At 38.7% G+C, this 21,992-nt stretch overlaps 1 protein-coding gene across 1 annotated transcript in view; it reads left to right on the top strand.

Annotated features, from left to right (window-relative positions):
* Positions 1-16,577: 16,577 nt before the first annotated feature.
* Positions 16,578-21,992, top strand: part of LOC103043993 (C-terminal-binding protein 2) — a 126,087-nt gene continuing 120,672 nt past the window's right edge. The window contains exon 1 of the mRNA XM_022666037.2: positions 16,578-16,922. The gene's annotated coding sequence lies outside the window, so the exon portion shown is untranslated. The remainder of the gene's footprint in view (positions 16,923-21,992) is intronic.

Here is a 21,992-nt window from a genome sequence, read left to right as displayed (position 1 = left end):
AGTTCAAATCTGCCGTCCTCAGAGGCTCCCTGACATTTACTCTCTCTGTCTTTTCCTCCTCCTGCTGCTTCAGTAATGAAGGAATCCCTTTCTCCTACTCCTGACCAATCAGAGAACACCTTACTGCCATGATCCGACCAGTACTGATTGGTTGATGGCCATGACTTACCATGACCAACCTGATCAACCAGTATGCGCAGCAAGACCAAGCATATTCAGCAAGACCAAGCTAGACCACCAGCGTAACTAAGCTGCTGACTGTACATGTTGGTGGATCCCCATAACCTACACAATTAAACTGGTGGACCACAATGAGCAGTGTGACCAAGCTGCTGGGGCAACATAACCTAGCATGAAGATGCTAGTGGACCAGCATGACCTATGTGACCAAGCAGGCTGAGCAGTACACCGAAAAAAAAAATGATGAGTAAATTTTACTTTTTAAAAAGTCAACTTTTTATTGAACTGGTGAACTGAACTTCAGTCAATCCTTTCTCTTAGTAAACTTTACTTAATTTATTTTTGCTTAATCATTTCTTTCTTTTAGTAACCTTTACTTAATTTCTGCATACTATATTACCTAATTACAATTACCTAGTTTATACAATATTGCTCAAATTATTTATGATTATATAATATATTATAATTCCTGAAATTTTAAGACATGGATTGTGTGTAACACATTCTTTTTAGTATATGTGTCTATGTAACATTAAATCTTGAAACCGAGTTGAAGTTACTTCAATTTATCTGAAATTAAATTTACTTAAAAAAAGCAAATGCAGAAAGTTGCAAAACCTTTTTAAAGTAAATTGACGCATATTTTTTTTAGTGTATGACCTAATTGACTAAGCTGGTCAACCAACATGACTAAGCAGGTTAAACAGCAAGACCAGTAAGACCAAGGTAGACCACCAGTATGACCTGCATGAACAAGATGGTCAACCGGCATGACCAAGATCAAATGCAGTATACTACTCTAGACTGCTGGCCAACTTCTGGATAGCCAGCAGTTGTGTTAGTTAGCTAGACCACCAGCAAAAGCGGCATGAAGAATCTGTAAAACCAAGCTAGACCACCAGAACAACTAAGCTGGTTGCCCAGAATGACCAGCATGACTATGCATAGAGTTGGTTGATCCCCTTGACCTATATGGTGGTTGACCACTGTGAGCAGTGTGACTAAGCTGGTGAAACAGCATGGCTAGAGTAAAGAGGCTAGTGGAACCAGCATGACCAAGCCATTGTTAGTCCACTAGCATAACCAAAACTGGTTAACCAGCATGACTAGCATGAATTAAGCTGGTAAACCGGCATGATAACAGGGAGACTGACCAGTGAGGCCAAGCTAGACCACCAGTTTGACCTGCAGGACCAGCATGAGGAATCTGGTGGACCAGAATGACTAGGAAAACCAAACTAAACCACCAACATAACTAAGATGGTTGCTTAGTACGACCAGAATGACTATACATGTTGGTTGATCCCCATGGCCTACATAATCAAACTGCTGGAACACATTTACCAGTGTGACTAAGCTGGGTAACAAGCATGACCAGGATGATTAAGCTGGTTAACCAGTATGACACCAGGGTGATTGACTAACGTGCCAAAGCAAGTTGACCAGTATGACCAGTAAGACCAAGCAGTATACTATAAAATACCCTATACTGGTACAGTTTACCAGTATAGGGTATTTTTTTAGCCTGAATATCCATATTTTCAGCCACCATGACCACCAGAGACCAGCTGAGACCATCTGAAACCAGATACCAGCAGAAACTGGTCTTGAGCAAGATTTGTTGGCATGGTAATGATGGGCTATGTAGGTCTCTGTAATGAACAGGTGTCAGAAAGTCAGAATACAAACCCCGGCTCCTGCTTCTGCTCAGTTTAAATGTGATCACAGATGGCTCGCTGTTCACCAGTCTGTAAACTGGTGTAATATCTGGCGCCCGTGCTGTACGTGTCTGTGGGTGGGCTGTCTCCTGGTGTATTTTGGGATTTAAGGATTGCATTGTGCTTCGTTATCTGAACAACGTCAGAGCCGAGCCGGTGTGTGTAGGACGCTGGATGTGATTTATTTCTGAAACACTGTCCAAAAAAAATCCGATCAGAGGAAGCAGAGGGAAAAAATGGAGAAAGCAGATGTTCTACAGAGACCTTCAGCTCTTCCCGTTTCCATTCAGGACCACTTGACCTTCTGTCCTGACCTTTCGACCCATAAAAGGTCAAGTGGGCCTGAAACACTTGCATTTTTCATCACTGAGAGTACGGCTGCTTAATGTGCGGCGTTCAAAGAACCCCCTGCTAAATTCCACCAGGAGCAGCTGCAGGCCGGGTATCTTCACGCCAATTTAACAGCCTTTTGCAGAGACCTCGTATCTCGTAACATAAAAATCTTCTTATCCTGTAGTGGACGTCAATGCAATAAGATTTAAGTCATTTTTGAGACGTTTCTATTGGTCCATTCATCATCAAATTCAAAAACAACTGTCAGATTCACATTATGGAGAAAATAAAAATATATTATTTAAAACTGATCAAGGCTTAATGGAGTTTTGCACTGTTACTACAAGGCTAATGTTGCTAACAGGTAATGGAAGCCTGTATACAACAATTAGCATCTCAGTTCTTGTATGGACAGATGAAGATGTAAAAAAAAAAACACTTAGTCTCAAATTTTACACTCTTTCTTAAGTAAAGATAAATTGATAAGTACAGTACTGTGCATACGTTTTAGGCATCAAAGCAAATTACACTAATCCATTTATCTCAGCAATATGAGTGTTTTTACCTGAAAAAAAGCACTACATATGATAATATGATAAAAAGTAACAAGGAAGTTTAGTTCCAGATTTCTCTTGGATGCTCTCAGCCAGCATGTGTATATTATGTTCAGTTCCGTCAGCAGCTCACCTGATTTACCAAATTTACCAATTTACCAAATCAGTTGTTGATATTACATTACATTTGGCAGACGCTGATATGATGAGAACTAGACTAGGAATAACTCTATTAAACTCAGATGAGGAGAGATCAGCAGATGTTTTGAGGAAAACTCGCAAAAAAAAATGCTGTTGTATTGTAATGCTAGTGTTTTACTGAGCTAATAAACACTTACTTTACAGATAAAAAGCTTTTTCTTTACCAGAATTCCCACAGGTGCCTAAAACCTTTGCACAATACTTAATATATCTTATTAGAACAACATTTATATTTATTTATTGTATATGTGTAAATCCTGCTATATGTACTATATAGACCTACATAGATTTACAGTTCCCTACAAAAGTATTGGAACAGTGAGTCCGATCCCATTATTTCTTCTGTAGACACAAAAAAATTATATGAGATAAAATATCAACATTTCGACTTTTATTTTCATTTGGTATTTACATTTGGATCTGATACACAGTTCAGAAGATGGCACCTTTTATCTGAACCCACCCAATTTTCTTGTGAGCAAAAGTATTGGAACAGATCAATGTAAAGTAAATTAAAGTGAATAAGACTTAATATTTATCTGCACATTTTTTTCTTGCAGTAACTGCATCATGCCTGTGACTCACTGACATCGCAAACCTTTTGCATTCTTCTTCTGTCAGTTTGGGTGCATCTTTCTTTAAATTCAGAGACTTCTGAGTTCATTGTACATCATTGAAAAGGTGAAAACGAGCCCAACCCAGAAGAAGCTATGCAAGCTTAAGCCATGACACTACCTCCACTGTGTTTCACAGATGAGCTGGTATGTTTGGGATCATAAGCGGATCCTTTCTTTCTCCACACTTTAGCCTTTCAATCTTATTGGTAAAGATTAATCTTTCCATCAAGCCATTATCAATCAATCGGCTTGTATATGTAACTTCCTATTCATCTTGTTAATTAGTGTTTTTATCTGATAGTGAAGCCTCTGTACTTTTGTTCATGAAGTCTTCTGTGAACAGTAGATTGTATTGCTTGTGATAGCCTCACTCCTGCCTTCTGGAGGTTGTTACTGATGTCAATTACAGTTGTTTTAGTCTTTAATTTTTGTCTTCACAGCACTTGCAACGTTTCTGTCATAAACTGCTGTGGATTTCCTTGATCTACCTGTTAAACATCTGTTGCCTAGTAAACCAGTGACGACTTTTTTCTTCAGGATCATTCCAAACAGTTGTGCTGGCTATGGACAATATTTGTGCTTGAATGGGTCTGATTGATTTTCCATCTTCTCTCAGCTTCACAGTTGCTAATTTTTTTTACCTATAGACAGCTCTTTGAATTTCATATTGGTTACTCCTCTCACTATAAAAACACCCAAAACCCAAATCCGAAACTCCAAAGGGTGATGTAGATCAGCACAAGGCGTCTGTGAGCTGATGTATCGGAACCTTAATGTTGCATCAGCAGCAGTTTAAAAAGAGGAGGTGACTGACTTTACATGTATCAAAAGAGGCATGTGCTAGTCTTCTTCCTCCTGGTGTTGTGGTGTCACTCTAGTGATAGGGGGAGTCCTAATGAGTGGGTTGGGTTATTGGCCTTGTAAATTGGGGGGTAAAAGGGATAAAAAAATTAAAGGTAAAAACAAAGGAAGTGCACACATGTTTAAACTGTGCACCGTGGCGCTCCTTCAGGCCGTCTGCAGTAATGTATGCTAATGTATGATCGGGGAGAGAGTATTTTGGAAGCATAAACATGTTTTTAATGTCAGAATAAAAAACTACACAACACAATTTAGAGCCGCGGAGAGTGTCGACACGGGTGCAGAGAGAACGCGGCGGATTAAGAAAAGTTCCCCCCGTGAGGAACGAGACGGAGATAAAAGCCCAGACGAGCTAACGAGGCCTTGTTTTCCTCTTCAGAGTTTAGTCATGTATTAAAAATCAGAGCCGTAAGCTGCCTGACAGACGCTAATGAAGCCCTGTTTACATTTCTGATTCACCGAATATACAAAGATAAGACAAGCAGTCTGTTAAAAAAAGACAAATAAATAAATATATAACGACGCAGCCAGCCGCAATCCAAACACATCCATTCAGTCCGTCACCTGAAGACATGACAGCTTCCTCCCGCCCTAACAACAAGAGCGGCCATTTGCATATTAATAAAAAAGGCAGAGGAAGGGGAGGGGTGGGGGCGGAGTCACGGCAGCTCACTGCTGGATGTTTTGGCACCTGCTGACAAAATCCTACAAATGGGCTCCTAATGACCTAAAGTGAGACACCATCGACATTGCCAGGCTCCAACAGCAACGATGGTTCAGCTACACTGATCATATACTGTAGTATAGGAGAAATTGTAGTTCTATAAACACAGACTGTAGTCCTGTACCTGTGTCTCTACATACCTTAATCTCCTCCTTTCACCCTGTTCTTCAGACACAGCAGTGCTGCTGGAGTTTTTAAACACTGTGAACCTTTGTTAGATGCTCCTGTCTAACTGTTTTCCATTGTAGATGTTGGAGAAATCGGAACTCAGAAGCTCTGAATCTGTTGCTTTACAATTTGTGTTGGTACAGACTAGTAGCTCTCCAGCCCAGAGGTTTGTTGAACCCAATTGCAGAACAGTTGATCTCAAAGCAGGTGAACCCAGGAAGAAAGGAAAAAATAAGTAAATAAACACACCGCTCCTCACGTGGTATGGAAGCCGAGTCTTCAGGGTCGTGGTCCAATACACTACCGCTGCCCCGACTAACACACCACCTGATCTGGACTCTGAACTACTCAAAGACTTCCCAGTTCCCAGCATGCATTCACACTGAACTTCCCTGACTCTGCTGATCACGTGGCGCTGTGGTGTTCTCGTTCCCCCAGTTACTGATTGTTTCCACCTGGCCTGTCCTTTTTAAACACCCCTCAGTTTGCTCTTTTCCTTGTTGAGTATTGAATATAGCTTCCGAGCTCTTCTACAACATGTTTCGTTTGTTCTTTGCTTTTTATTACAGTTTAGTTTTTGTTTTCAAATCTCGATTTTTGCCTTGCCCTCTCTATTGCTTATTCCTTTGCTGACCATTTTTGTATTTTTGACTCCTCTTTTGCCTTTTCCCTCTCCTTGCTGGATATACCATTTATGACCCTACCTGCCCCTAACTACTCCTATAAGCCTACCCTGTGGTGGTCCTGTGAAGTTCTGACCACTGATGAACATAGTAAAAGGAGGATAGTAAAGTATCCAGACAAGCAGAAGTGAGAGAGTGGACAAAGAGGTGGTCATAATGTTATGTCTGATTGGTGTATAATTTTTATGTATGAACAAAATCTCTTGTAGATAGTTGCACACAAAAAGGTTTGTTACATAAAATCCCCCCTTCCCCTCCGGTTTAGAGACAATACTCTCTCTCTCTCTTTTTCTCTGTAACAGGATGTATATCGCGAGCATCCCTGGAGTTGAGGAGTCAGGCATCACTGCAGCTGAAGGGTAAATACACGATTAGCGCTACAGTGCGCCGCAGCCCCAGCTAATCAGAGGGGACAGTTAACATCTGTTAAGAGCAGAGCGCTGTTCGCACCAACATCTCCACTGTCTCACACGCTAACAGCTAACAGGCTACCGTACGCTACCCATCAGCCGAGAACCCACCCGCTCTGTCACCCTGCAGCCATCCGCACTGTTTACAACCTGCTGTTAGAATTAAATATTCACTTCTGTTTACTGTAAACATCATTTCTTATAGACACAGCAGCAGCAGTGCTGGATTTCATCTGTGCAGTTATACACTCTCTCATAAACCCCGTCATTCTGAATTAAACATCTTAATTATTCAATAAGCTCAATAACTAAACACTAAACCCCAACAAAACACACATCCATGTTCTCCAACAAACACCATCATCAGTCTCCACCAAGCATCATTGTTCCTCAGTAAAAACATTTAACTTCATACATCAAGATTCTTTTATAAATAGCATCATTCTGTACTAAACATCATCATTCTCCAACAGATTCTAATTTACTCTACTAAACACCATTATTCTTCACTAAAAAAAACACCATTCTCCACCACAAAAACATAATTCACTAACAGACTTTAATCCACCAAACTCTATCAATCTCTACTAAACACTATCATTCTCCACCAAAAATCTCCATTTTCCACCAAAAACACCATTTACCAACAGACTCTGATTTACCAAACTCTATTATTCTCTACTAAAACACTATCATTCTCTTCCAAAAACCTTCATTCTCCACCAAAAAACACCATTCTCCACCAAAAACCTTCAGTCTCCACCAAAAAACTCCATTTTCCACCAAAAGCACCATTTACCAACAGACTCTAATTTACCAACTCCATCATTCTCTACTAAACACCATGATTATCCAACAGTCTCTAGTCCACCAAACTCCATAATTTCCCAGGTAGCACCATCATACTCCCCCAAACACCATCATTGTCCACAAGACTCTTATCCACCAAACACCATAATTTCCCAACAAACTCTAATCCACCTAACCCCATTATTTTCCACCAAACCCAATCATTCTCCACAAAGCACTATCATTCTCCACCAAACTCCATCATTCTTCACAAAAAAAAAATAATTCTCCAACAGACTCTAATGCACCAAACTTCATCATTCTTCACAAAAACCAATCATTCTCCAACAGACTCTAATCCACCAAACACCATTATTTTCCACCAAACACCATCATTCTCCAACAGATTCTAATCCACCAAACCCAATCATTCTCCACAGAGCACTATCATTCTCCACCAAACACCATCATTATTCAACATACTCTAATCCCCCAAACTCCATCATTCTTCACAAAAAAATTAATTCTCCAACAGACTCTAATCCACCAAACTCCATCATTCTTCTCAAAAAAACATAATTCTCCAACAGACTCTAATCCACCAAACTCCATCATTCTCCGCCAAACACTATCATTTTCCAAACGACTCTAATCCACCAAACTCCATCATTCTTCACCAAAAAACATCATTTTCCACCTAACACCATCATTATCCAACAAACTCCCATCCACCAAACACCATCATTTTCCACCAATCACTATCATTATCCAACAGATTCTAACCTACCAAACTTCATAATTTTTTTTTTACCAAACTCCATCATTCTCCACCAAACACCACAATTCACCAACAGACTGTAATCTACCAAACTCCATCATTCTCCAACAGCCACTAATCCACCAAACTTCATAATTCCCCAGGTAGCACCATCATTCTCTGCCAAACACCATCGTATTACAAAAGACTCTAATCCACCAAACACCATCGTTCTCCAACAAACCCTAATTCACCAAACTCCATCATTCCCCACGTAGCACCATCATTCTCCACCAAACACCATCATCACAATTTTTCTACTTAACACAATACTTCTCTAATATACTTTACTATTCTTCAGCAAACACCACCAATCTCTAATGGACATTAGATTATTTCCCAACAGACAGCTTTGCAATCATTCTTCACCAAACATCATCATCATGCTCTAGTAAACTGCACCATTCTACATCAAACACCATTATTTTTCAGTGGACTGCAGTGGCCTACTGTTATTCCCTCACTGACATCACTGTTCTCCACCTAATACCGTCATTCTCTAACATCTTTAACCAATCAAACCACACTATTCTCTATCAGTCACTATCATTCACCAACAAATTACGTATTTTCCCAACAAAGATGTTTGATCTTTACAAATCTAGTCAGTTCTGCTCTCTAATTACACTGTAAACATCTAACTACTGCTCTGAGCTTGAGTCCTTCAGTTTCCTCCTCACTGTGAAATCTGTCTGTGAGTGAAGAAGGTCATCATCACTTTCTTCAGATCTTCTCTGTGACTTTCGAGGAAGGAGGGAAAGCCCTCCGGAGCTTTTTTTTTTTTTTTTTTCCTCCACTTGACTGGTGGAAGCGTCTCCCCGACATAATCTTCCAGGCTGCCGTGCATGTCATTACTCTCCTAAATTACAAACATCATTAGCGGAATTGATTCCAGTCGGCCTCCTGGGGAACCAGCGCCGCAGCCGAGACTCCGGGGAGTTGGGCTCCGAGTACGTCCGTCCCCTTTCACAAGTTCAAGAACACTCTGCGGGGAACTCTGTTAAACACCCCCCCACCCTCGCACACACCACCACCACTATTACCACTATCATCACCACCCCCCTGAAACACCAGCGCCACCTCCAAACTCTGTTCTTCATCACAGATGAAAAAAGGAGACATACAGTTCCCAGTATTCCCAGTACCAGTGTATTATTGTATCAGTACTACTTTATGAGGTCACTGGGGCTTGATGCCACCTGTAGCTTATAACTACTCAGGAATATTAAAGCATTAAAATTAAAAAAACAATATACAACTATGGAAAAAATTCGGAGAGCACTTCAGTTTCTGAATGAGTTTCTCTAATTTTAATTTATTTATAGGTATGTGTTTGAGTAAAATTCCCTAATTCCAAATTTAGAGTCATTTCGAACATTTATTTGCATAAAATGAGAAATGGCTGAAATAACTAAAAAAGATGCAGAGCTTTCAGACCTCAAATAATGAAATAATGAAAATAAATAAATAAATAAATCATATTCATAAAGTTTTAAGAGTTCAGAAATCAATCAATATTTGGTGGAATAACCCTGGTTTTGCTAGTATTTCCCCACGCCCTTGACTGAAAGAGAAGATAAAGAAAAGATGAGTGAACTCAGATGATTGGGCAGGAGTTCGGGGCAGCTTCGCTGGAAAAGCATGAAGCTGAACCCCCCCCCCCCCCACACACACACACACACACACAAAGAGAAACAGGAGGAGAAAAGAAAAAAATTGAATGAGGAAGATGGGGAGGAGGTGGGTGCGAGGTTGTTCGACATGCAGGTAGAGAGGAAGTGGCGATTTATACAGGTCAGACAGTGGGAGGAGTAAGGGCGTGCATCAAACTCCCAAAATTAAGTTATATAACACAGATTTTAACTTTTAAACACAGATTTATGCATCGTGGCATGTTCTCCTCCACCAGTCTTACACACTGCTTTTTCAAATGCCACTTCCACTAAACTGCAATGTGAAACCAAAACTAACTGGACTAAATATACAGCATACAATGTAACAAACACATCAGCCCTGGTTTGTTCTTTCATCCGGCCTGAAACATGATCAAAGATGACGGAGAGACAACCTGAGAAAATGGGAGAAATAGAAGATTCGGATTCATGCATCGTGGCATGTTCTCCTCCACCAGTCTTACACACTGCTTTTGGATAACTTTATGCCACTTTTAGGAGACAGAATTAAGAGACCACTTCAGTTTCTGAATCTGTTTCTCTGATTTTGCTATTTATAGGTATATCTTTGAGTAAAATGAACATTGTTGTTTTATTCTATAAACTACAGACAACATTTCTCCCAAATTCCAAATAAAAATATTGTCATTTAGAGCATTTATTTGCAGAAATGAATAATGGCTGAAAGAACAAAAAAAGACACAAGTTCATATTCATAAAGTTTAGTTTAGTGTACAGAAATCAATATTTGGTGGAATAACCCTGTTTTTTAATCACTTTTTTCATGCATCTTGGCATGTTTTCCTCCACCAGTCTTACACACTGCTTTTGGATAACATTATGCCACTCCTGGTGCAGGACAATAACAATAACAATAACAATAACAGGACATACTGCACTCAAATGCCACTTCCACTAAACTGCAGTGTGAAACTGAGAAAATGGGAGAAATAGAAGAATGGAGAGAAGGGAAACAGTTATGTTTAATACAGCTCTGGAAAAAATTAAAAGACCACTTCGAAATAACAAAAAAGATGCAGAACTTTCAGACCTCAAATGATGCAAAGAAAAAAAAGTGTTCAGAAATCAATCAATATTTGGTAGAATAACCCTGGATTTTAATCACAGTTTTCATGCATCTTGGCATGTTCTCCTCCACCAGTCTTACACACTGCTTTTGGATAACTTTATGCCTTTACTCCTGGTGATTCAAGGAGTTCAGCTTGGTTTGATGGCTTTTGATCACCCATCTTCCTCTTGATTATATTCTAGAAGTTTTCAATTTGGTAAAATCTATGAAACTCGTCATTTTTAAGTGGTCTCTTTTTTGTTTTCAGAGCTGTATAAGAAATGTGAGTATTTGAGTATTGCATTCTGCATTTTTGTATATAACAAATGATACACTGTGCCTGTAACATGTTTATTTTCATTCCAGTACAGGCATTCCCATTTCTATAGCTGTCAATCAACTGCATTAGAGTGGTGGTGAATGCGGTTGGAGCCTATAGAACCTTGTTTTTATCATGCGACCGCGTTCTGAAAGGCTTTAGATTGCAGGTTTTTGTTGAGTGTCAGAACATCTTCTTCTATACATTCCCCCCCAGATCTATACCTGAACCTCGCCTCTATTCTCAGAGAACAAGAAGATCCTCCAGCGCACAGCCTCGGGGGGGGGGAGGAGTGCTCCATCCAGCCTTTCACTCTTAGATTGAAAGAGGTGGCTCTCAAGGGATCCGTCCGTGGTCTATATACGCTCGGCCTATATGCTCAATGTATGTGTGCACATTGTGAGCAGGGGTCCTTGGAGATGCTCTGTGAAGTCGGCTTGTGAATCTGAGACTATGGAGATGGAGGTCGGAGGTCACGCCGAGAGGGGCGCTCTGAGGCGGTCCGAGCCGAGGCCGGCCCTGACCTTATTTGCAGTAATATAATGAATTCCACCTACTAGATCTCAGCGGAACATTAGAAGCCCCCCACAGGGTCAGCCGGTTAGCATGTGTACAGGATGTAGTGTGGACCAGGAGAAAGGAGGCATCAGCTTCAACTTCAGCATCAACATCAGCACACTCCTTTTAGGCGTTTAGGCGTCCTGAGATCACAGCTGTGACGGGTGAGGAGATGGAGAGGATTATCACTGTTCCCTTCACAGTAGCACTATATAGAACACACCCTTTCATAGGTTAAACACACAGAAATAGTCCCCATATGACTGTTCTCGGCCTGGGGTGATTCTAGAATCAGTGGTTTAGGGGTCCAGTCCATCAAACCCTCAACTTAAAAAGCTCCACCTCTCCCCTTAAAAAAATTTGTGGCCTGTAAATGAAGTTCAGTTCACAGGAGAGTTCAGAGGAGGGGTGAGTGTGTCTTATTAAAAGAAATAAGATCATTTTTACCTTAAATATCATTTTAAAATATTTTTATCAAACAATCCTGGCACAATTGCATTCTCCATTATCTCGTCTAATGAAGTTGCATCATTTATTTTCACTTTATTCTCTTAGCTATCTAAAAAAAGGGCATGGACAACTCATCCTGGAGGTACCAAAAGAACCCAGAACAACATTTAAAGAGCTGCAGGTCTCACTTGCCTCAGTTAAGATCAGTATTAATGATGACCAAAAATAACACAATGGCCCATCTCACATTTACCAAAAAACATCTTGATGATCTCCAGGACTTTGGGTAAATATTCTTTGGACTGAAGAGACAAAAGTGGAGCTTTTTGAAAGGTGTGTGCCATTACATCTGCTGTAAAACCAGAAAAAGTACTGAAAAATTGTAAGTAAAAGTACCTTTACTTTGCTAAAATTTTACTCAAGTAAAAGTAAAAGTACCCATCTAAAAATCTACTCGAGTAAAAGTAAAAAGTACTTAATTTAAAATGTACTTTGAGTAAAAGTTACATAGTTACTTTTAATTATTTGATGCAAAAAAGTAAAAACAAATCATAAATTAAATTGTTTTTAATGAACTATTATTTCACATAATAATTTGGATCTTTCAGGCAGTATTTGTTTAGACCACCCCATAAAACATTTTCAAGAACAAGTGGCCCAGGTTTCTATGATCCATTTTTTTCTTTACTATTAAAAAGTTATGGTAATATAGGAGACTATAAACTGTTATTTTATAGTTTTACAGTTCATTGTTATTTTTTAACTTGCCATTGATATGCTTTAACTGCTATTTACATTTTTTTTAACATTCAAGCAGATTATTTAATGATAAAAATAATTACCACTACATGCTTTCACAGGTTTGATGTGGAAGTTTTGAAAGCTGAACAGCTCTGTCCGGTGGGGCACATTTTGCATTGCATGAGGACGTTATTGCCTCGTTATTCCACGCGCGAGCATCTGTGTTCTATCTATTTTTTTTTAATTCAGACAATTGTTTTTTTTCCTCAGCATTTTATTTTTTACTCAGTAATTGTGAGTTTTCCAGTGTAGCAAAGTAAATTACTTGTGTCAAAATGTAGTTGAGTAAAAGTAAAATTACCTATTTTAAAAACTACTTTAAAAATTACAAATTACTCATAAAATCTACTCAATTACAGTAACTTGAGTAAATGTAATTCATTACTTTCCACCTCTATGTAAAACCAACACATAATGTCAGAAAATAGAACATCATACTGAATGTAAAACATGGTGGTGGTAGTGTGATGGGCCTGGACAGCTTGCCAAAATAGTTGGAACCAGGAATTCTACTGTTTACCAGAAAATCCTGAAAGAGAAGGTCCGGCCATCTGTTTGTGACCTCAAGCTCAGGTGTACTTGGGTTCTGCAGCAGGACAATGATCCAAAGCACACAAACAAGTCCATCTCTGAATGGCTTTAAAAAACAAAAACTAAATAAAGGTTTTGGAGTGTCCTAGTCAAAGTCATGATCTTAAACAGGTGGTTTATGCTGGAAAATCCTCCAATGTGTCTGAATTAAAACAATTCTGTAAAGAAAAGTGGAGCAAAATTTATCTGTAAAGCTTGATTGCAGTGATTGATGAGTGACACAAACAAGTTATAGGTTTAGGGAGCAAATACTTTTTTATACAGCGCTAGATTGGTTGGGATAGTGTTTCTTTCCTATAATAAGCACCGTATACTATATATATATATATATATATATATACAGTATTGAAGAGTATCATACATAACAGGAATAGTCAATACTCAATCACTGATTCCTACATTGGTGCTATAAATAGAGCACTGTTATAAGGAACACTAACAGTTCCCTAATCACTGATCCTTATTTTGACCCACTATAATGTAGCTGTTCCTGTTCCTTTTATTGGATCAGTTCACTGTTCCCTACTTTTGAACACTATATTGATTAGGATTAGTCCTATAAAGAATTCCTTAATGTTATACATTTCAATCATTTTCTCACATTTGCTACAAACTGACGATCCTCTGACCATCATTGCTCCTCAAAGACTAAATCATGGTTATAATCACCTGTTCACATCACCTGTTTGAAATCGCATCATTATTTAGTTAATTTTTGACCTTATTACTAACCAAAGGCAAATAGCCAAATGTGATTATAGTTTACAAAGTATGCAATGCAATTACCGTCATGTACACTCAACTAATCACTGATTATTTGCATTTATTAATCAAACGTAACTGATGAATCGTGACAGCTGTAGTTTAGTGCTCTGTAGAACACTTGTGAATGATGCTTTACTAATGATTGACAATTATGTCATCGTTTGCATTCCGTTATAATGTAGGATCATTATGGGTATTTTGAGCGCGGCGAAGTCGGAGAATTAGCGGGCGACGCCCGGAGGATTCATCACAACACATTAGACGTTACAACAACATGTAAATCACCAGTTTAGGATGAAAGAGAAGATGGCGCGTGACACCCGGGCGATAAATAACATCATCTGCCGGAGTTTTTAATGAATAATTCACCAGAGTCTTCTGTCACTGTTAAACTTTAATGAAGACAGACATCAGCCTAATCCATATTTACACTCCTCCGGGCCTCGCGATAAACCCTCACTCACTCTCTCTCTCTCTCTCACTCACTTTCTCTCCCACTGTCTCTTTCTCTCTCTTTCTCTCTCTCTCTCTCTCTCGTTCTCATCGAACCGTATCGAACTTATGGAGCAGAACAAAACATAGGCTCGCTGTTTGTCCTATTGTCTGTCCTATTTTTTTTTATTCTTTGTTTACTTTAGAGCACATAAACTATTCAAGCATAAAAAAAAGAAATTGTGGAGGTTGGCTCTCAGAAGCTGAAGGTTGGAATAAGCTGAATACCTGTGCTGTGAGATGTTTGAAGCCCGTGTTTTTATACACTCAGAAATGCCATTATACCATGAGCACACTGAGCTCGTTGTGAATGGCTCGTCATCACTCAGCCTCTTTAGAGCCGTTCTAAAGCCTGCAGCTAAATTATTCACAGTCGGTGGTAAACGCTAATCGTTATGTACGCTAGCTGCTTTCTTAAAGACTACTCTCGCTGATGAACGAGTTACCGTGGGTCGCACGAGTGCGCTACGCTCCAGTGTACGTGACACACCGAGCTAGTGTACAGTAAATGTGTTTGTATTAGTGGTGTCAGTTGGTTAAAAAATTTAATCAGGGGTGCCGAGTGGTCCAGCGGTCTAAAGCACTGCCACTGTGAGCGGGAGGTCGCAGGTTCAAATCCCCGCTCATGCAGCTTTGCCATCAAGCTGCCGGCGCTCAGAGGGAGCAAAATTGGCCCTGCTCCCTCCGGGTGGGTAGATGGCGCTCTCTCCCCACATCTCTCCTAGGGTGATGTCCGCAGCACAGGACGTCTGTGAGCTGATGTATCAGAACCGAGCCGCTGCGCTTTAATCTGAGTGCGCTATGATGCTACTCAGCAATGCTGCAGCAGCTCAAAAAGAAGCGGTTGCAGACTTCACATGTATCGGAGAAAGCATGTGTTAGTCTTCACCCTCCTGGTGTGTTGGGGCATCACTAGTGATAGAGGGAGTCCTAATGAGTGGGTTGGGTAATTGGCCGTGTAAATGGGAAAAATTAGAAACAAAATTATTTTAAAAATGTAATCAGATCAATCATAACAATACTCTGTGATTAGCTGGGTTTGCATACTGTGTCATGGGTCTCCCAACAAGACAATGACCCCAAACATACTTCAAAAAGCACCCAGAGATGTATGAAAACAAAATGCTTCTGAAGTCAGAGTTCTGGAGTGGCCAAGCAATGAGACTGGATCTAAATCTCATTGAACGCATAAAGAGAGATCCTAAACTTGCTGGTGGGAGGAGGCATCCTTGAAATATGAGAGACTTCAAGCAGTTTGCAAAAGAAGAGTGGTCCAAAATTCCTGTTTAGATGGTATAAGAAGCTTGTTGCGATTGAAGCAGTTCATTTCCGTAATTTTTTTTCCAGTGGTTTTTTGTGTGTGTTTTTGTAGTATTGTGTGAAATTGTAAACATTTGTTTTTTTTTTTGTTTTTTTTTTGTTGTTCCAGTACAGTACAGTTTCTTCTTTAACTATGTAAAAACGTGTAAAACATCAAGATTTTCCATAAAAAAAGAGAAAAACATAATTTACGAGAAATAAAAATGAAGAAATAGGCAAGAACTGATCTATTGTTTGGCTTGGGGTCAAAGGTCAGGGTTGAGGGCAGCAGCATTTAGACAGTCATACAGAAACAACTGACAAAGATATGAATACACACCAGTGTGTGTGTGTGTGTGTGTGTGTGTAGTGGATATGGGAGGTGGGAGGTGGAGGGGGGGGGGGGCTGTTTCTTTGGGCTTTGTGTCATTGGTTTAGCAGAGCCAAGACCCCGCCTTGATAAAGAAAGGAAGAAGAGTGGAGAGAGAGAGAGAGAGAGAGAGAGAGAGAGAGAGAGAGAGAGAGAGACCAAAAAAAAAACACCACCCCTCTCCAACACTCTCCAACACTGCTACACTGTTTCCCTTCGGCTCGCGCGGCACGAAAACACGCGCGCATCGCCGTTTTCTCGTGATTTTCTTCGCTACAGATTTTCTTCGCCGCGCGCGCCCGCGGCCTCAGACTGGATACAAAGTATCGCGTTAAAGAAGCGAAAGAGGACAGTATCCCCCTCTCCAAAAAGAAGACTACTGTCCTCCTTCTGCCGAGCTGGGATGCTATCCCTGGACGCCTAAAAACATTAGGAGAAACTCCTTCACCGTAACTCGCGCTGACCGCTCTTCACGTTGAGGTACGCTCGCTGTTTCTGTGTTTTCGGATGCGTTTTTGAGGTCGGATATGTGACTGTTTGTGTTTTATTTAGCGTGTTTGGATTTGACCATGTGTTTACGGAGCTGAAGTTGGCTTCTGATTTTGGAATTCCTCCGTTCCACCTTAAATAGGGCAGCATTTCCATTCTGACTCCTTAAGCGCCAAAATGGAACTGCCGCACTGTTTAAGGTGGAACGGAAGAATTCCAAAATCAATTCCAACTTCATGTTTTCGCCTTTTTTGCCATACGAATCTTAACTTAACGGTAATTAGTAGAGGTGTGGACGCGTTACTGTGTTTATTTCGCTTTGACTATGGTCTTAAACCCCATTTTTATGTTTCATTCATCAAAAAAAGGTGGCGTGTACCATTATTTCTGAGGCAATGTTGATTTTCTCAATGTTGCAGAACCAACATATACCCATATATGGCTAGTAATGAATGATATATATAAAATGCTTGTGTGTATATATTATATTGTATTATTATATTATTATTGTATTATTAATATATATATAATATTATATTATATTGTATTATATTATATTTTGTATATATTTATATAATATAATATAGCTTTGAAAAAATTGATCACAAGCCATCAAACCAAGCTGAACTGCTTGAATTTTTGCAACAGCAGTGGCATAAAGTTATCCAAAAGCAGTGTGTAAGACTGGTGGAGGAGAGCATGCTGCCAAGATGCATGAAAACTGTGATTAAAAACCAGGGTTATTCCACCAAATATTGATTTCTAAATTTCCTAAAACTTTTAATATTAACTTGTTTTCTTTGCATTATTTGAGGACAGAAAGCTCTTCATCTTTTTTTGTTATTCTGAGCATTTCTCATTTTTTTCAATTAAATGCTCAACAATGTTTGTTTTACTCAAACATATACCTATAAATAGCAAAATCAGTAACTGAAGTGGTCCCTTCCAGAGCTGTATGTGGTCCCTTTATTTTTCCAGAGCTGTATATACAGTATGACTTATAAATATAATAATATTTATACAATTCGTCCACCTGCAAACCAAATGGTCCAAATGAATGGAGCCAAACGTGCAAAAATATCCCCCACCCCCTGAAAGTTACTTACTCAGATAAGGGGTTAAAAAAGCTTGTAATATATCTATACTGGTGTTTCGATTTATCTAACTGTAGTTTCTCCCAGATGTTAACCGTACATTTATATTTTATGGTTATATATTTTTTTAATGCTAATCTATGGCTATGACATTTACTTTTTTTTGACTATGATGACATATATACTAGTAGACATATTGCTATTTTTATGACCAATTGGTAATATCACAATTTTCATCATACTTTTTAATGCATACCAGGTTTACCATTCATCCACCTGCAAGTGCTTCAAATACCTCAAATGGGTGCAGTGTGTGCAGTAGTTACTATGTCCCATAAAACCTGTTGGTACATTTATTTTTTTCATATTTTGCTGTTTTATGCCCACCCTGAAACCAAGCAAAGAGACTAAATGGGGATTGATAGTAATAATAATAATAATAATAATAATAATAATAATAATAATAATAATAATAATAAAATAGAATCATAAGTGATCTTTTTTTATCTGGATGATATAGACATTTATTTTTCAATATATTTCTTCATTTCAGTCGATAAGTCGAAAGGCCACAGAAACTAACCAATTCATGTAATTCGCTGTAAATAATGTATATTTAAATATCAGAAATGTGTTGACATTGATTGAATGCCAACCCTAGCTTTTTTTCTTGTTATGTTGTGTTGTGGTGTAAGATACATACAAGATCACATCTCTAACAGGTATTTGTAACCTTATCTGGATCTCATTAGTAATCTATTAATTGGTAATGATGAAGAGGGATGGGTGGTTGAGGGGATGGATAGTGTGCTAATTGTTGTCCCAGTGGACCGCATGTCTAATTCTACACAGATCTTTAATCCTCACCCTGTGGTTGAGGGTCTTGTAGAGTGCCAGATCCTCTTACAGAGGGCAGGAATGTGGTTAATGTTGTTTTATCAGCTGGGTTTAATCAGTGTATATAGAGGAGTGCTAATAGAAGTGTTTTTTATGATTTGGACGTGATGCTCTTGGATATCGTGGTTCATTGTTGTAGGTTTTTTTTTTATTTGCTCTGGTTGTTAGATTTGTCAGAGGAATGGTGAGGGCTGTACATTTCTCAGAATTGCTCAAGTGTGTATACACAGTGTAGTGACATGTATTTGTATTTTGACATGTACACATAATATATACACATACATTTACAATAGATATTTATAATACATACCTAATAGGATACATTTAAGTTAAATGTATTTTTTGCACTATAAGATGCACCAGATTATAAGGCACATTATGCGCCCCTAGTAAGGAACAGGCATACCTGTCAAGTCTCCCGTTTTGGCCGGGAAACTACCGTATTTTACTCCTCTTTCCCGCCGTCCTCCCGTATTAGTATTTTACCGTAAATTTCCCGTATTATATTAAAATTAAAAAATATATATATTATTGAGGAGACAGGGAGCTGACTGCTCTGTGTCTCTTAACCAATCGTGGAACCGGTTCAAGGAGAAAGTCCCGCCTTTCAGGAGAAACAGCCAATCAGATGGCAAAGGAGGGTCAGTGTGGGGAAGCCCCCGTCGCTGTGAGTTCAGGCAGCTAGTCGGAGCTGCTGATGTTAAAACATATCTGGATATTCAGCGATTTTTCTAAAAGAAAGGTAATGGTAGGCGGCTAATCATGAAAACTGTGATAAGATTTTTCTGATAGCTGCTAAAAAACACTCGTCTCCGAAATAAAACACACAGATTAAACCTTTTAAAATAAAAAAATTACACCTTGTGACTCAGCTTAACTAGAAATGTGGAGAGGACCGAAATGAACTGAACTGATCAGGGGTGGAGTGATCAAAAGAAAGAAGTACTAACTAAAAATTATTAATTGTGTAGGCCACTTAGGACTAATTTTTACTGATGGAATATATCTGGTCCATGTCCTTTTAGTAAAAGCTCATGATACTATTTTAAGGTCACCTACAGTCATTTTGCAGAATTTGTGCACCCTTTGTTCAATTTTAAATCTATTAAATAAATAAAAAATATATTATATAAAAGAGTGCATTTATGCCAAAAAAGACATGAAATCTTAACTTTTCTTAAATATCTAGAAAAGGGTTTTTAATTTGGCTGTATTAAAAGAATGACATATGTAGGAATGTCCACAACATTTCAGATTCTGATAATCTAATTGTAGTGTGTAAGTGGTTCACATGTGGTTATTTTAGATTTTTTGTAAACTTGTCCTAAAATGTAAGGGATACTGAACCTTCGTTGGGCTGGTGGGACGACTTTAAGAGGACAGAGGAAAATATCCCTTATTTTTAAATCTAAAACTTGACAGGTATGAGGAACAGGGGTGTCGCTATTTTTTCCTTCTAATTCAGCAGATCTTGCCGCTGGGTGGTGGTGGGCGGTGGAACTAACTAAGTTAAGTAAAGCTAAGCAAACAAAACCGTAACACAGATTTTCCCCCTGAAAACTGTTTATTTGGGTGAGTAAAGTGCTTCTGTTTATTTCATCCTGCATCCCGTCCTATATACAGATATACTTGCCTCTGAACAGTGAAAGAGCTAGTGCTTAGTGCGGTTAGCGGCTAATGCTGCTCCAGCAGTGCTAGCCAGGGGGTAAGCAGTAGGCTAACAGCTGATATTTCTAAAATTCATACGTGAGGCAAACAGACGATTTTTGGCAAAATGAAAGGATTTTAAGTGTGCCTTATAGTGTGTGAAAAACAGCATATATATATGTGTGTGTGTGTGCGTGTGTGTGTGTGTGTTTATATGTATACACTGTATATGTATGTCCAATTAGCCATGGTAGCAGCTGTTTCGTGTAGACCCCATGAAGGCTTGGACCCAACCCAAGTTGTCAACATCCTTCAAGATGTCTTCTGTCCACTTGTTAGAATCACTTTGAGTTCTTGCATTTTGATTGGCTTAAAGTGAGTCCTACATGATACTACTCTCTGTAAATATTGGCATGTCAGTTGTACAACACCATAGAGACTAGATACAGCTCTGCACTGTATGATGGATGGATGGATAGATGGATTTGTAAACATGGTACAAAATAGTATATTTAATATATATATATATATATATTTTTTTTTACATTAAGGTTAATTGACGTTTCATTCAGGCTAACATGAGCTTTACAAAACAGCAAGAAATATGGGTATTCTACTTACCCATTCGTAAGTAGAATATGTTTATCTATAAATCTATCTAATAAACTCTAAAGATAATCAATATGTACCAAACAAACACTTTTTTTGTTTGCATCTTTTTGTATGTTCTGTGTGTTATCTGTAAAATTAACTGTGTGAGGGTAATAAAAACATTTAATTTAATTAGTATTTTTTTTTTCTATGTACTTTATGTTTAGTATATTAATTAAGCACATCAAAAAAGTTTCTGTGCTCCAAAAGTAAATACAAATGTTTTTCCTGTATTTTTACACTTTGAAACTGGGCAATTTTACTCGTAATATGACAACACAATTACGCTAAACAAATTCCCCAATTTTAATATTAAAGTCAAAATAAACCAGACGAACTCCAGACGAGAAAAGAAAAATCAAAAAGGAGATCTACTTAATATCTCTGTAGTTTTTTTTAGATAACAATGAGATCAAATAAAAATACTTTTAAGAGACTTTAGCATAAGTCTCCTGCTGCTCAAATTTGTCTCCTGACATAAAGAGCTCAGTATGGTCTCACGTGTGTCTCCTTTTGAGGTTCTCTATAGCTCTTGATGGCAGTGGTGGATCAGCAGTTGGATCAGTTCTTACAGTTGGGTCAGTAGTTACAGCACTGGGCTATTGATTACAAGGTTATGGGTTTGATACCCAGGTTGATACCCACCAACAAATCTCCCCTGTTCTACACACTAAGAAAAGTAAGTACAGATTTGTACTTAAAAGAGTACAAAGCTTGTCGCTGGGGCTGTACATTATACTGAGGTACAAATAATTACCTTTCATTAAAAGTC

This window comes from Astyanax mexicanus, chromosome 15 (genome assembly GCF_023375975.1).
Source record: "Astyanax mexicanus isolate ESR-SI-001 chromosome 15, AstMex3_surface, whole genome shotgun sequence".
NCBI lineage: Eukaryota > Metazoa > Chordata > Actinopteri > Characiformes > Acestrorhamphidae > Astyanax > Astyanax mexicanus.
This window is presented reverse-complemented; position numbering and strand designations above follow the sequence as displayed.